Source organism: Cervus elaphus, chromosome 20, assembly GCF_910594005.1.
Source record: "Cervus elaphus chromosome 20, mCerEla1.1, whole genome shotgun sequence".
Lineage (NCBI taxonomy): Eukaryota > Metazoa > Chordata > Mammalia > Artiodactyla > Cervidae > Cervus > Cervus elaphus.
Window position 1 is genome coordinate 128,268,040 of NC_057834.1, and position 15,199 is coordinate 128,283,238.

Below are 15,199 nucleotides of genomic sequence, written 5' to 3' on the forward strand. Positions count from 1 at the left end.
TGAGCCAGGGACAGAGACACACACACACAGAGACAGAGACAGAGAGACTGAGAGACAGGCAAGCAAAGAGAGACAAAGAAAAGACAGACTGATCGAAGAGGGAGCTGGGAAGACAGAGACAGAAGGAGGTTGGCACAGAGACCTTGAGAGCCTGGGAGAAATGGAGAGATCAGGGCTGCTGGGTGTAGGGGGCAGAACAGGGGCTTTGGAACTTTCAGCTGCATTTCATGTCTCACCTGTACACAGCTGTGTGGCCTGGGGCAAGCTTCTTTACCTCGCTGGGCCTCACTTATCTCATCTGCAAAATGGAAATAATAACTTAGTTTGTAGCATCACCTTGAAGCATAGAAATAACATCTGTCCAAAGCTGAGTGCAAAGCCTAGAGCTTAATGGGTGCTCAAAACACAGCCTTATATATATTACTTGTTCTGTGTGTATGTATGGGCTGCGGGACAATGGCAGAGAACTAGGTGGTGCCCGGGGAAGCGCCCAAGGTCCATGGGGCAGGACTGGGAGTGTTAGAACGCCTCACCCAGGGAATCTCTGTTCAGGGGTCCGGTACCCACTCCTTGCTCCTCACCTCACTCCTCTGAGCCAGTTCTTGATTCTTAAGCAGGAAGAAAACTGGAATCGGAGACCGTCCATCTCAGAGTGTTTTCCTTTCTCTACCAAATGAAAAGCTCTGGAAGCAAACAGACCTGGCATCGAATTCCAGAAATTTACTATTAAGTTTTTTAAGGGCAAAGAGCTAATAATGTTTAGGGTTTTTTTTTTTAAATTGACTTATAAAATTCTCTTATAAAACCCACTCACTTTGAGTGTACAACTCAATGATCTTTAAGTAAATGTACAGGGTTGTGCTATCATCACCCCAGTCCAATTTTAGAACATTTCCTTCACCCCCAAATTATCCTTCATGCCTATGTAAGTCTCTTTGAACTCCAGGCACCTACTAATCTATTTTCTCTCTCTATGGATTTGCCTTTTCTGGATATTTCCTATGAACAGAATCATATAGTGGCTGATCTTTGGTGTCTGACTTCTCTCACTTAGCATCGTGTTTTGAGATGCATCTGTGTCAAAAGAGGTAGCAGGCCTTCACCCTCTTTTAACTGCTGTGTAGTTTTCTGTTTACGGGTACACCCTGTGTTGTCCATTCATCCACCAGGTGATGGACACTTGGGTTGTTGATAGGGTATTTTAAGGGTTAAATAAAATAGTGTATGTAAAGTGACTAGATCAGTGAATAGCAGATCATTTTAAATAGATTAAGAGGAGAGAGAGAGAGAGATTTCCTTGAAGGCTTACCCAGCAGCAGTCAGAGGCAGGAGCTTTTTGTAGTAACTTATTCTCACTTCACCACCCTGGAGTTATCCTCTCTGCTTTAGGGAGAAGAAAACCACCCCTTGGAGGACTGTCTGTGGTCACACCCAGTAAGTGCAGAGCTGGGACTGTGTGAACCCGGGCTGAGGGGGCTGGGGCCCCAGCCCCGCAGCAGCCACTCCACAGTCCAGGACCTGCCCTTGGGCCCCCCAGGGAGCATGGGGCAGGGCTGGGATTCCTGCCAGCCCTAGCTCTCAGCGCCCAGCGCCCAGCGTTTACTCCACCCATGGGGGCCTGCTGCTGCCTAACCTACAAACCCCTGCCCCCCACCCCACCCCCGTGTCTCCTCTCTCCCCTCCGTCCCTGCAGAGTCTCCAAGCATGGCCCATCTGCCATGTCGGACACTGCTTCACCATCTACTTTAATCTTCCACAACCCTTGAGCATTGGTGTGAAGGCTCAGAGAGGTTCGGAAACTTGTCCAAGATCACAGTCTGTGTGCAAGTGGTGGAACCCAGATTCCAGTGTCTCCATCTGTTTGATTCCCAAGGCCATTCTCTCTCTCTCTCTCCTTCTGCTCCCCTCCCTTGCAGAGGCTGGAGCTCCACATCTGGCTCCCAAATGACCAACCCCCCCAGGAGGGAAGGCAAAGGCCTGGGGACCCCACTGCAGGGAAGTGGGGAGGGCAGGGGTGGGCAGAGGGACAGGGCTGGCCTTCTTCCCTCCAACTCGGCTCAGAGGCCCTGTCTAGGGTGCCCGGGAGCTGAGCTGCCCTCTTCTGTCCTCCTAGCTTCTTTTGGGAGGCAATGTGCTTCTCATTAGGCTGGTGTTGGGTTTTGCAAACCGCACGGTCTAATTGTGAAGCGTTGGGGGTGTGAGTAAGTGTGCATCTCGTGTGAGAAGAGCAGTCAGGCCTCGCCCACCTCTTGCAGAGGGGGGCTTCCAACGCACTGGACACAGCTGTGCCCCAGCCCTCATGGAGCGCCAGCCCAGAGGGGCACGGAAGGGGCTTCCTGAGAGAAAACCTTTTGAGCAGGGGCCGATGGGGGCGAGACCAGGCCCACAGTCTTCTCTGCATCCACTGGGTGGTGGAAGAGACAACCAGCTCCAGGCTCCTCTAGTTACCTCCCCTCTGATTAGGGCTCCCCCAGGGCAGGGCTGGGCCCCCTCAGGACAGTCTCCCAGCCCTGGGGCTCCCTCCACTGCCTGTCCCCACACCCAGCAGGAGGGAAGCAAAGGGGCTGCACCCCCGCCCTGTTCCTCAATGTAGGGCTCACAGTGGAGAAGCTGGGTAATGAGCATGTAACTGAGTTAGGCCCACGGGAGCCTCCGAAGGCTCCAGTTTCCTCCCCACCCAGCGGGTCTGTCTGGGTGATGGCAAAAGGGCCGTGGACGCCGCCTTCTTAAACGTTCCGAAATCTCTGTGAGTGTGAGCCAGGCCCCCCTTCCCTGCCCACCCCCCATGCCGGGGGACCGGGCAGACTGTGACTGTTCTGCTGCCCGAGCTCCCGTCCCTTCCCACAGCACACACACGCCTGTCCCAGCCTCATGAGCACAAGGAGATCCACTGAGACCCTCAGTCCCAATTCCTGCCATGCGCACACGCAGGTGCGCACTCACAGACGCGATCCCTGGGACACACAGATGTCTGCACCTCCGTCACACACACGGACACACACCCAGACCCCCTGTGTAGGCGCTTAGAGTCACTTACTCACTCAAACACGCTTCTGGGACATACATTCAGGCATGTGCACGTCCATAGGCACACTTGCAGCTACATACACTGCCATCTGTTTGCAGACACACGCAGGCATGTCCTCATTCTCAGGTTAGGATTTCATGCAAGGAACACTAGAATTCTAGCCTTGGAAGGGCCCTTGAAAATGCACTTGCCCAGCGCGCCCACCCCTACCCTGCAGGCCCTCCCCAGTGGCTACAATACCACCCATGGAGAGACCCAGCTCTTCCTCTAGGCTCCAAGGTCAAGGGGTTCTCATGACATCTGAAGTGTGGTCCTTTGGGAATCACTTCCGGCAACTCAAAACCTCAGGTGCTGAAGCCTGGAAGCTTGCTCTCAAAAGGAAGGGGTTTCTAGTGGGAGGTGGGCGGGGAGGAGGATTCACAGGGGGCCTTGCCAAAGAGAAGCATTGGTTTGGATTAGGGAGGACACCTTGTCCCATCCAAGCTGAGAACATCAGGCTTGTTTGTTTGCTTGGACCAAAGGCGGAGGAGGAGGAGGAGGAGGAGCAAGCAGCCCAGGCCCCTGTCTTATGATGCTGTCAGCAGACACGGCAAGTGTGGGGTGGGGACCAGGCAGGGGCAGGTCAGCAAACCGGAGCTGGATGGCTGGTGTGGCCCACCCCTAGTCTGGGCAGGATGGCTAGGAGGGGAGAGGCAGGGTACGGGCTTTGAGGGAGTGGGAGGGAATGGACCAGGGTGTCTAAAGGAAGAGAGGCCCCACCTGTCCGAGGCCAGAGGGACCGGAACGAGCCCCTTACGAGTGATCTGGAATAAGACTCACCTTGACTGGGGCCCGAGACCTGAGTCCCACGTCACCCGACTTTCTGACTTGGTGTGCGTGCTCAGTTGTGTCCGGCTTTTTGTGAACCCACGGACTATAGCCCGCAAGGCTCCTCTGTCCATGGAGTTTTCTGGGCAAGAATACTGAAGTGGGTTGTCATTTCCTCCTCCAGGGGAATCTTCCCGACCCAGGGGTTGACCCGAGTCTCTTGCATCTCCTTCAGTGGCAGGCAGGATCTTTACTGCTTGTGCCACCTGGACAGACACCTCTGCTCCATTCATTACTCCCCTCCGTTCCTGGGTTAGAGCCTTCCTTTGGGCTCATCCCATGGCTCCTAGGCTGCAACTTATCTCTCTGTATTGTAACCAATTACCTGCCTCCCTCACTAAGTGGTGATCTTATTTTATGTCATTCATTCCTTCATTTGTTATTAGCTGCATAACGTGGAGTCCTTCATTTTCTTCTCTAAAAGATGGATAATGATAGCATCCTCCTCAGGATTGCTAAGGTCGAATGAGTTATTATATATGTAAAGTTCACACAACATCACCTGGCACAGAGTAAGTGCCATGTGCGTGCTAAGTCACTTCAGTCGTGTCCGACTCTTTGTGACCCCATGAACTGTAGCCCACCAGGCTTCCCTGTCCATCGGAGTTTCCCAGCAAGAATACTGGAGGGGGTTGCCATTTCCTTCTCCAAGTGCCATGTAAATCCAGCTTAAAAAGATGTAGAGCTACACACCAGACACTGCGGCTGGGGACACAGCAGTGAGTAAGGTGGACACAGAGCTCAGTCAAAACTTGGCCATCTTAATCAAGTAGTCACAGTGATGTTGAAGGGGAAGGCGGGCTCTTAGGGGAGTCCAAGTCACTAACCTGGGTCCTAACCTGGGCAGAGGGTTGGAGAGGGGTCTCCTGAGGCAGGGACATTCAAGGAGAGACCTGAAGCATGAGTAGGAATAGTCAAGTAAAGAGCCGAAGAAGGGTGTTGCAAGCAGAGGGAAAAGCTGTGCAAAGGCCTGGAGGCAGGATGTCTAGATTGTAGTTACAAACTCTAGGGTTTCCTCCCAAGCCTGGCCCAGAGTAAACCCTTGGTTGTTATTTGTTGAACGGAGCGCTGATCTTTTTCTAGCTCCTGGAGTGGACACTCACACTTCATTCCACGGAATCTTTGTGGCAGCCTTGCAAGGTACCCCATTTCACAGAGAGACAATGAGGCCCAGCGGTTTCAGTGATGTGATCAGTGGCCCAAGTCACGCAGTTGAGTGGTGACTCAGTGACAGACTCAGGATGCTTTATCTTTCAGGGGGCTTTGGCAGGTCAGGGGGATGTTTCTCTGCTGCTACTGCAGAGGATCCCTGAACAAAAAACCCAGGCATGAATAGGCAGGCTGGGGGCAGGCCTCCAAGGCCCTCGTTGCTGAGCTGTAGCCCCTGGGGCCTGAGATAAAAATGCCTGGAGCCCAAATTTCTGCCCACCTTTGTCCATCCTGAGCCTGTGGTCCGACTCTCTCGCATACCCAGCCTGTCGGTGGTATGACCTGGAGACCCTGGCTCGGGGGCCCACCCCGCCCATCTCTCCTTCTCTGGAATTCCTGGGTGCTGCATCTGGCTCCTGTCAGAACGAGGCCTCTGGGCCTCCGCTCCCCGGGCAGTGCTCAGGAACTTGTGTCTGTAGCTGCAACAGATGTGAGCCTGGGAAGGAGCCATCGTGAGGGGTGAGGGTGAGGCCTGCCAGGACACCGCATGTGCCCTTCTCCAAGCCCCTGCCTGCCCGCACCAGGCCTGCTGCACTTTTCTTATCAGACCCTTAAACAGACACGGCTGGGCACAGGCAAGACAGAGTGTCTTCCTTTGGAGAGCTCAAGTCCTGGAGGAGGCCTTGTCTGTGCGGTGTTGGGGAGCAGGGGCCAGGCCCAAGGACTGCAGGGCCAGGGGGCCAGGGTACCGGCTTGTCTGAGGGCTGCTCAAGCCTGGCTGATGGCCCTCAGCCCCATGCCTGGCCAACTGTCAGCCTGTTTCCAAATTAAAAATGCTTATTCCGTAGGGTTCCAGGTTTCTGACCCCAGAAAAAATACCAAGCTCCCTACACAGATAAGAAAACTGAGGCCCTGTGGATGCGAGGAGGGACCAGGGACAGATCTCTCTTCCCATCTTCCTGGGGCAGAGGAAGGGAGGCCCATCTGTCTGTCCTTCCACGCATCCATCCTCAAGCCACTCTCAACCCCCGACCCCTCTAAATGCTCCCCGGAGCCTGTCCCCAGCCACCCCCTTCCAGGGAATGTGATGAAAGCCCTATTTATTATACTTCAGCTCGGACAGTTGTTTCAGATGGTTCCAATTCGTTAGCCTGCTCACACATCTGTTCCTGGTTGAAGTCAGAGAAGAGAAAGAAAAAAGGAAAACTCGACGTGTTTCACACACACTCACTCAAATGCACATGGACTGGCATTACCCCCTGCCCTCTGCCACCACAGCAGACCTTCACAATCCACCTCGGCTTCCCTGCCATACTCACATCCCACTCACTTCCACTCCCCTGCTCACGCTGGCCCGGCTTCCACAGCTGTGCTCACATTCAACATACTAGTTGACACACACACCCCAGTGTGCACACTCGTGCCTACACAGCCCTGCACCTGCCCCTTGTCCACCCCCCCCCACCCCCGCCACAGGTCCTGCGCTGTCTGCACACCTCCCAGGTCAAAGGTAAGCCTCACAGCACCGGAGTGGGGGCCCCGGATCGAGTCTCGGCTTCCACTCTAGGTGCTGACTCTCTGGGTCCAGAGTCTATGCCCGTCCTCTGGGCCTCAGTTCCCTTGTTTACAGAAGGACGTTGTCTGCTTCCTAACCTCAAGGGCTATCATGCTGGTTCGGATTTTGCACATGAGCGCCCAGCCTGATGCCAGGCAGTGAGCTGGGGCTCCCAGATCAGAACACGGGTCCTTGTTACTGAGTCTGCTTCCGTCTTCCCTCCACACACGTGCTCCCACACACTGATCCTATGCTGAGTACGCAGGTATGGGGTGGGATGGAAAGATTTCCAGGGTCCCTGGGAACCTTGAGGTCCTGCGATTCTTGACACTCGGCCTCCACATGTATACAGCTGCATGTGCCTGAGTGCTCAGCAACCCAGGACAACACACACACACACACACACACGCACACACACAGGTGCAGGGGTAAACAAAAGCATGTGTGCTCAGAAGCAAAACCTCCCCCATACACAATCCTTAACACACCCACCCTTCCCTACACACTCACAGGCACCCCACCCTCTCCGCAGGGCACAATTCCCTTCTCAACTGATTCACACATTCACACCCAGCTCGGCACACTGGTGGAAGAGCCAGGATCAGCTGGGAAGGGGCAGGTCTGGGTTCCTAGGGCCAAGGCTGGACATCTGGGGTGGAGGCTGAGGGAGGAAGTCAATCTCTCCTGCTTCTGGGCAGGCTGGGGGCCCTATTGCAGGGGGAGGGGAGCAGAGCCCCACCCAACTCTAGGGACCTAGGGTGGGCAGGGCGGGGAGATGTGTGGCAATGCGGGGCTGCAACTAAGACCCCCCAACACACTCAAGTGCTGAGCTGGCTGCTCTGGGCTCATTGAGGTCTAACAAGGAAGACCCTTTTTCCCACCTGCTATGGGGTCTGGGTTGGGTCAGCAAACGGCTGTGGTTCACAGCTGGAGGGCCAGCTTGTGGAAAGTGGAGGGAGGCAGGGTGGGCCTTGGAGACCCCCTTTCTTGCTCTCTGGTCGTCAGAGCTCCTCTGCCTCACAGCAGTCCACCCCATGTCTACCCCTCTGTGGGGCCCAAGGGATCTGGTGGAGGGGTCAGCTAAGCCCACCGGACCGCTGGTCTGGTCTGGCTGAGCTGTGATGGAAGCCACGTGTAGTTGGTGGGAAGTGGGATAGATGGGAAGGCAGAGAGAAAGGGGTTCTTATTTCCAAGTTCATGGCCCAGATCTGGGGGTTGGGGTTGGTGAATAGGAGGTGCCAATCAGGGGACCATTTGGGCAGAGGAGTCATCATCCTGATCTTTCATCCCATCCCCTGCCATCTTCCTTTCACCTGGGGCTGCTTGAGAGTTCCTTCAGAGGTTGGGGAACTCCAGAGGGGCTCCTCCCTTGCCCCTCACCAAGAAATTACATCAGGTGGGAGGAGAGAGTAAGAAGTAAATATTTATTGAGTCCCTACTGTATGCCAGGCCTTGCCTGAGGGCAATGCATGTATTAGTCTGTATGTACCAGAAAGTAACTCCACAAGGGTAGATCTTTATCTTAGTTTTGTTCAGTGTTACAATCCTAGTGTCTAGCACAGTGCACGCCATGGGGTAGACACTCGATATATATTGAAAGGATGAATGTGTACCTGTCACTGTCTCATAACTCTATGAGGGAGGTACAGTTACTATCTCCATGTTACATTATCTTCACCAGAGGCTCAGAGAGGGTAAGCAACTTGCTCAAGATCACACAGCCAACTAAATAGAACAGGGCCTGTCTTGCTGTCAGTCCCTCAGTCTGTCCACTTCATTAGTGAGCAGGTGCAGGGGATCACAGTCACTCTGCGTGCACAGGTGCCCTGGCATGGGGCACTTTGCTCCTATAGTCCCTTGGACACACATAGACATCCTTGTGTGTTCTGGTGCCTCAGGGTACCTGTGAGGGCACCTCTGTATGCTCTGCACGCAGAAACCTGCCTCTCCACCTGTCCCAGCATCCGTGTACCTGGACATCCACTGAAGCTGGATATGGGATGCATGATACAAGACACTGGACGGGGCAACCAGGCCTCCTTGGGGCACACTGGACCTGGCCGGCTGTTCCTGTCTCCCTTGGACCAGTGCCCAGAGGATGTGAATGCCTGTGCATATTTGTGCTTGCACCAGTGTATGTGTGTGCAGACATTTCTGTGCACACGTGTATCAGGTGTGTGTGTGTATGCATGTGAACCTGAGTTGCTTCTGCCTCAGGGACCCTGGCCTGCCCCACCTCAGGGTTCAGCTCTTCACAAACAACATGAGGTCCTGGGAAGGCTGAACACAGAAGCTGGAAGAAGTCAGCTGTTGGCCTGGTGTCACTGGGTGGGAGTGTGTCACGGAGCGGGCAGTAGGGGTGGGCACGAGCCTGGGGAGTTGGGGGTGGGGCGTAGTGCTTGGGCTGGTGATTAGCAAATTCCCACTGTCCTCCCCCATCCCAGAAAAGGAGGACATCAGTGCTAGAGTTATGTGAGAACACATACACACATGTACACAGACATACGAACACACACATTGATACAAGCACACAACCATAACCACTGACTCCCATGCAGACAAACACAGATGGCTTCACAGACGGGACGCTCAGATGTGCCTGGGCATACGCACTGACTCGGCCTCCTATGCACACAGACACACCTGATGAACACACAGATCTACAGACATACATGCTACAACGAGCAGATCCGGTCTCATCGTAAGAGCTCCTGCCTGACCCCTCTACCTGGCCTGTTCACCCTCTCCCTCTGCCCGTCCCCTCCTTTTCCCTGAGCTCACCTGAGCCGGACCGAACTGAACTGAGGGTTCACTCGGCAGGCTGAGTGAGGGCTGTCTCTCCTTTGTCTGTCCACTCCCCAAAGAGTCCAGGGCCCGGAGCACCTGAATCTTCTTGGCCATCCAGCCTGCTCTGTGTAAGTCCCCCCTGCGGCAGGCTGGCACAGAGAGGACAGCCCTCTGTGGACTCAGACTTAGGCCCACCACCTGATGCTGCTTATGGAACATCATCTGTCATTACACCAACCTCACAGTGCACACTCAGCCACTTCCTGCTTCCTCTGGGCCTGTGAGGATGACTTACCCTCCACTTTCCCTGAAGTGTAATTGCTGCCTGGCTTGTTCCTCTCCCCTTCTGGACTTCCCTCAAGGACAGGAGCCAAATCTTTCTTATCTTTCATTGTTTTCTAGTTTTGTTCTGTTTTAGTTTGCATGCATGCTCAGTCGCCACCGACTCTTTGTGACCCTATGGACTCTAGCCCACCAGGCTCCTCTGTTAATGGGATTCTCCAGGCAAGAAAACTGGAGTAGGTGTCATGCCCTCCTCCAGAGGATCTTTCTGACCCAGGGATCAAACCCATATCGCTTATGTCTCCTGCATTGGCAGATGGATTCTTTACCCACTGAGCCACCTGCGAGGCCCTTGTTTTAGTTTAGAACTTGATATATAGTAAGTGCTTCATAAATACTAATTGAATACATGAAATGAGTGAATGAATGAATGACAGCTTCAGCCCAGTCTCCCAGGTACTCTTGGTTTTACTTGGAGGGGCTGGGTGATTAGAAGGTGGGGCCTTTAGCTGGGAGTTGGGACACCTGGCTTCTAATCTCTAAGTGATAAAGTGACCTTGGGCAAGTCACTTCCCCTCACTGGGCCTGGTCCCCTCCTCTGTGAGGTGGAGGGGAGCTGATGGCCAGGTGCTTCCTGACATCTTTCCAGCTCTGCCACCAATCATGGGCGATGCCGTCTGGGTGGCCTGGCTCCAGTTTTCTGGGAGGGGCAGGGACATGAGAGGGGAATCTGAATATCCTTTACCGTAAAGAATAAACTCTGACCCTGGATTGGCATTCAAGGCCTTTCACCATCCAGTCTCAGTCTCAACTTCTTCCTTATTTCATTCCCTTCCCTCACCCCATACAACATGCATACACACACACTCTCTCTCTCTCTCATGGACATTGGGCAAAACAACACACTCACAAGAAAAAAAGGGCTTGGGCCCGTACCTGCTGGCAGCATCTCGGTGTGATGGAGGAGGTACTGGCCATCAAGTCAGACGATTTGGGTTCAGATCCAGGCTTGAGCACTCATGGGCAGGGCACTTAGCCTTTCTGTGCCTCAGTGTCCTCATCAGAAAGTTGGAAACAGTAATATTTTCCCTGTGGGGACGCTTCTGATCCAAGGAAGCTAGTGTCCGTGAAGCACACTGAATGTTGTGTGACCCTCAAGAAGGATTTATTAGAAACCTGCCTCATGCTCAGTCCCCTGACAAGGAGCTGAGAGATTTGGGAAAGTTGCTGCCAATTTTGGGGGACTCATGATCTAACCAAGAGGATGGATGCATAGCCAGGAACCCCATGGGAAAAAATAATGTAACTGGAAGTAAAGGGCAAATGACAGGCTGGGGGAAATAGTTGCAATGGATATGACAAATAATGAATATTCTTGCCGTCTATTAGTCTCATTCAACCTAAGGGGGAAACTCCCCACAAAGACCTCAATACATTAGTGGGATACGGATACAAAATTTACAGGACAGAATATAATACTGTATATCAACTATTACTCAATAAAATTTTTTTTTAATTCACAGGAGAGAAATTATAAATGTTTAGTGGTAGACATATGTAAAATATATTCTGTCCATATCAGTCATCAAAGAAAGGCAAATTAAAGCAATGGTAACACTTCTACCTATCAAATTAGCAAAGTTTTTTTTTCCTTTAAAGAGAATACCCAGTAGAGGTAAAATCATAATGAGAAGGACAGCCTCAAACACAGCCACCTTTTCTCTACTCATCATTCAATACTTCTCAGGCACATGCGACATGGTGGGTGCTGGAAAGCAGGCTGACAGTGTCCATGAGGATCCTTCAAAGCAGGCACACCAGCAGTGCAGCTAGAACTCGTGTCCACAGCGCTGACTGACCCAGTTGAGCCGGGTGTTAAGTCACAGAGAGGTGGATACAAACCTGGGTGTTGTTAGTGGCACCTGAGCAGAGCTACCTGAGTGGCCAAGCCCTGACCTTGTCTGTACAGTGAGGATGGGCTTCCCTGGTGGCTCAGAGTGAAAGAATCCACTTGCCGAGGCAGGAGACGTGGGATCGATCCCTAGGTCAGAAAAATCCCCTGGAAAAGGAAATGACAACCCACTCCAGTATTCTTGCCTGGGAAATCCTATGGACAGAGGAGTCTCATAGGCCATGGTCCGTGGGGTCGCAAAAGAGTTGGACGTGACTTAGCGACTAAACAGCAACGAGGATGATCATATCCAGCCCACAGCATTGTCGAGCACTAAAGAAAGCCAACAAACATACAACATCAGACCTCAAGTGACTTCCCCATGGGTGGCAGAGCCTATGGACATGTGATGTCCACTGTGCATTGTTTATCATGGGCGGAAATACCCACCCAAGTGTCTAAAAATGGAAGAGGGGCCAATATATGTTGTTCCATTGACTACATCACCTATAGAAGCCATTCAAAATGGTACAGCAAAAGATCTTTAATGACATAGCCCAATACTTGCAAAATGTCAGTTGATGGTACGTGACAAGTGACATAATTGCTGCAAAACAGCATCCCCAGAAGGTATGAGTTCTATCACAATGAGGTGATTAAGGATGAGTCTACTCCTGCTTTGTTTTCTAAATGATCATAATTGCTCTCATAACCAGGAACTAGTTATACGTAATTAATGTTACATACTATAATTCACAGTTGGTGTATTGCCAGAAGGACCTGTCAGGCAGGGAGTCAAAAGGCTATCACAGTGAGTAACGCCGATCCATGAAGAAACTTCAGGCTTCTTAAAAGCCAGGGATCATTTCCTGCTTATCTGTGTTTTCCTAGCACACTGCTGATCCTAATCAATCAGTCATTGAGAAACTATGTATTTGCCTGCTTTACAAGCATCCTTTATATGTCATTTCTCCCAACAACCCTGTAAGTGGGGGAGCTATAATTACTTTCATTCTACACATGAGGAAACAGAAGTTGTCAACTTCAAGAGACTTGCCAAGGTCACAAAATTAACCAGGCAGAGTTGAGATTTGAACCCAGTTCAGTCTGGCTCCAAAGCACTGGGTTTAGCCACTTTGCCCTGCCATGCTGTGAGAGAACAAACACCCATTTATTCTCTGGTGCTGGAGACCAGAGGTGGGAGATGACTAACTGCAGCAGGAAAAGTAGAGGAAGGCACATACTACTTCCATAGGCCTGAGACACGATACAGGAGGCACTGGAACGCAGAGCCTGGCTTCCTGCAAGAGGTCGGCGAGTCAGATAGGGGCGCTAGGGACATGAGCTCGTTTCTCCAGGAGGAGTGATCTGACTCTTTGTAGGCTGGATTTGAAGAGATGGCAGGTAGCTGGACGTATTGACCCATGTGAGGCGAGGAGGACCAAGCTGGAGAGAGATATATGGAGGAGCCCCAGGGCGCTGGGTTAGGAGGCTGGCAGGGCACTTGGGGAAGGGAGAGTGTTTGCTGAGGATGTGCTATGTGTTGTTTTATGTCAGCTGTGTTTTGGGGTACTGGGGTGCCTGTCCAATCATACCCCTTTAAGAATTGTCCTCTATCCACAATTCCTCTTGAAGGCACATGTGCCCTATGACCTCATCATCCGACCTCATCATCTGTGGTTTGTACCAGGGGTCAACCACAGATTCAACTGAGGGGCAGTAAACACCTCTCCCTGGAATGGGTTGGGACCCTGGGAGATAGAAGTAGATACTGGGCAGCCACGCTATCAAGTCACAGAGAGGGAAATTACACATATTTAGTGGTAGACATTTGTAAAATATATCCCATCCTATCAATCATCAAAGAAAGGCAAATTAAAGCAATGATAACACTTCTGCCTATCAAATTAGCAAAGTTTGGAGAAGTCCCTGGTGGTCCAGTGGTTAGGACTCAGTGCTTTCTTTGCAGGAGTGTGGGTTCTGCCCCTGGTATCCTGCAAGCCAGATGGTTCAGCCAAGAGAAAATATTGAGGCTGGGTTGGGCCATGAGTGGCATTGTGGAAGCCAGTCTTCAGAAAGAAGACACAGCTGCCCAGACAGAAGAGGTAATAAGGGGCCACGTGGCCCCATAGAGGGACAGAGGGAGCGTGATGACCATCACCCTCTGGTTCCCAGGAGACATCCTGTATCTCCTGCATTTTATTCCTCTCCTTGGAGCCTCATGAGGTTATTGGAGGTAGCATTCCGATCAGTCTCGTTTCCCTTGTGCTGGCTTTAGAGGGTTTCTGTTCTTTGCCACCAAATGACATTGAACTAACACAAGAACATTCTGTCTTAAGTGTATAGTGCCTAATGTAGTGCTTGGCACATTATTGGCACAACAAAAAAGGTAGCTTTTACTATCTCATTTACTCCTCAAAGTAAACTGATGAGACAGAAGGTCCTGTTTTACCCATTGGAAAGATGAGGAAATTGGGGCTAACGGATGTTTTCTACAAATACTAGTTGAGTTCCAGTGCTGGGGATACTGGAGAGACAAAGGCTGGCTTTAAAGATGCCTATATTCCCATGGGAGAGACAAACAACAAACAAATAAATAAGAAATAAGAAACCATCAGGCAGAAATAAAATGCCATGCATCTGAGGTTCTAATTGTCTCAGAGCAATGTATGCATGGTGGATTAAGGCCATGCCAGGAACTGGATGTCACAGACAAGTCACTGGGATTGTGGAGGGTTTGCTGGGCAGTGCTGAGGACCCAGGAGAGGTTGGAGACCAGGAATACCCAGTGGCGCCTGTCTCCAGGCTGGGTGACTTCCCCTGGTAATGCACTTCAGCCTGGGTTTGGAGCAAAGAAAGTTAACATCTGGACCTATGTGGGTTGTGATTTTGCTGAGCTGGTGCAGCAGAATGTCCAAAGGAGTAAGGATGCTGAGAGCACAGGCAAGAGGTTGGGTCCAGTGATGTATCCGGGGATTCTAGCTGGTGGTCGGGAAGGGAAGATAGATAAGAGTTCTCGGGGGTCTGGGAGGGACTGGGTGGGAGAAAACGAAGCCTTAAAGGTCCTCAAAGGAGGAGATCAAACCAGGCAATCCTAAAGGAAATCAGCTCTGAATAATCACTGGAAGGACTGATGCTGAAGCTGAAGCTCCAACACCTTGGCCATCTGATGCGAAGAGCTGACTCATTGGAAGAGGAAAAAAAAAGAGAGAGAGAGAGAGAGAAAATAAAGAAATGAAGTGCTATGAAGAAAATGATACAAAATGGCCTTTTAGAGCTCCTTTAGGCAGGAGAAAGCCTCTCCAAGGAGGTGACATTTGAGCCGAGACATAAATGACGAGAAGAGTAGGCCACATGTGGACTGCAAGAAGAATGTTCAAGGAAGAAGAAAAAGCAAGAGAAAGACTGTCCAGCAGGATCAGGTTTGGGGCTCTCATAGGATAGCAAGAGGTCACCACAGGGAGAGTCAGCAAGCAGGGGCAGGCCACCAAAGATCTGGTGGAAATGTTTGACTTTAATTCTGAGTGCAGTAGGAAGATTTAAGAGTGCCATGGTACACAGCCCCCCAGAGATGCCGACTTGATAATCCTCCAAAACTGTGAATGTGTTACCTGACCTGGAAAAAGGGATTTCACAGCTA

General features: G+C 51.7%; 1 long non-coding RNA gene across 1 annotated transcript; it reads right to left on the reverse strand.

Annotated features, from left to right (window-relative positions):
* Positions 1–235: 235 nt before the first annotated feature.
* LOC122677265 lies at positions 236–1,348 on the reverse strand. Its single transcript, XR_006335743.1, has 3 exons — positions 1,310–1,348; positions 582–699; positions 236–298 (listed from the first exon to the last, which is right to left on the reverse strand). It is a non-coding gene; the product is annotated as an uncharacterized LOC122677265 (long non-coding RNA).
* Positions 1,349–15,199: the final 13,851 nt, after the last annotated feature.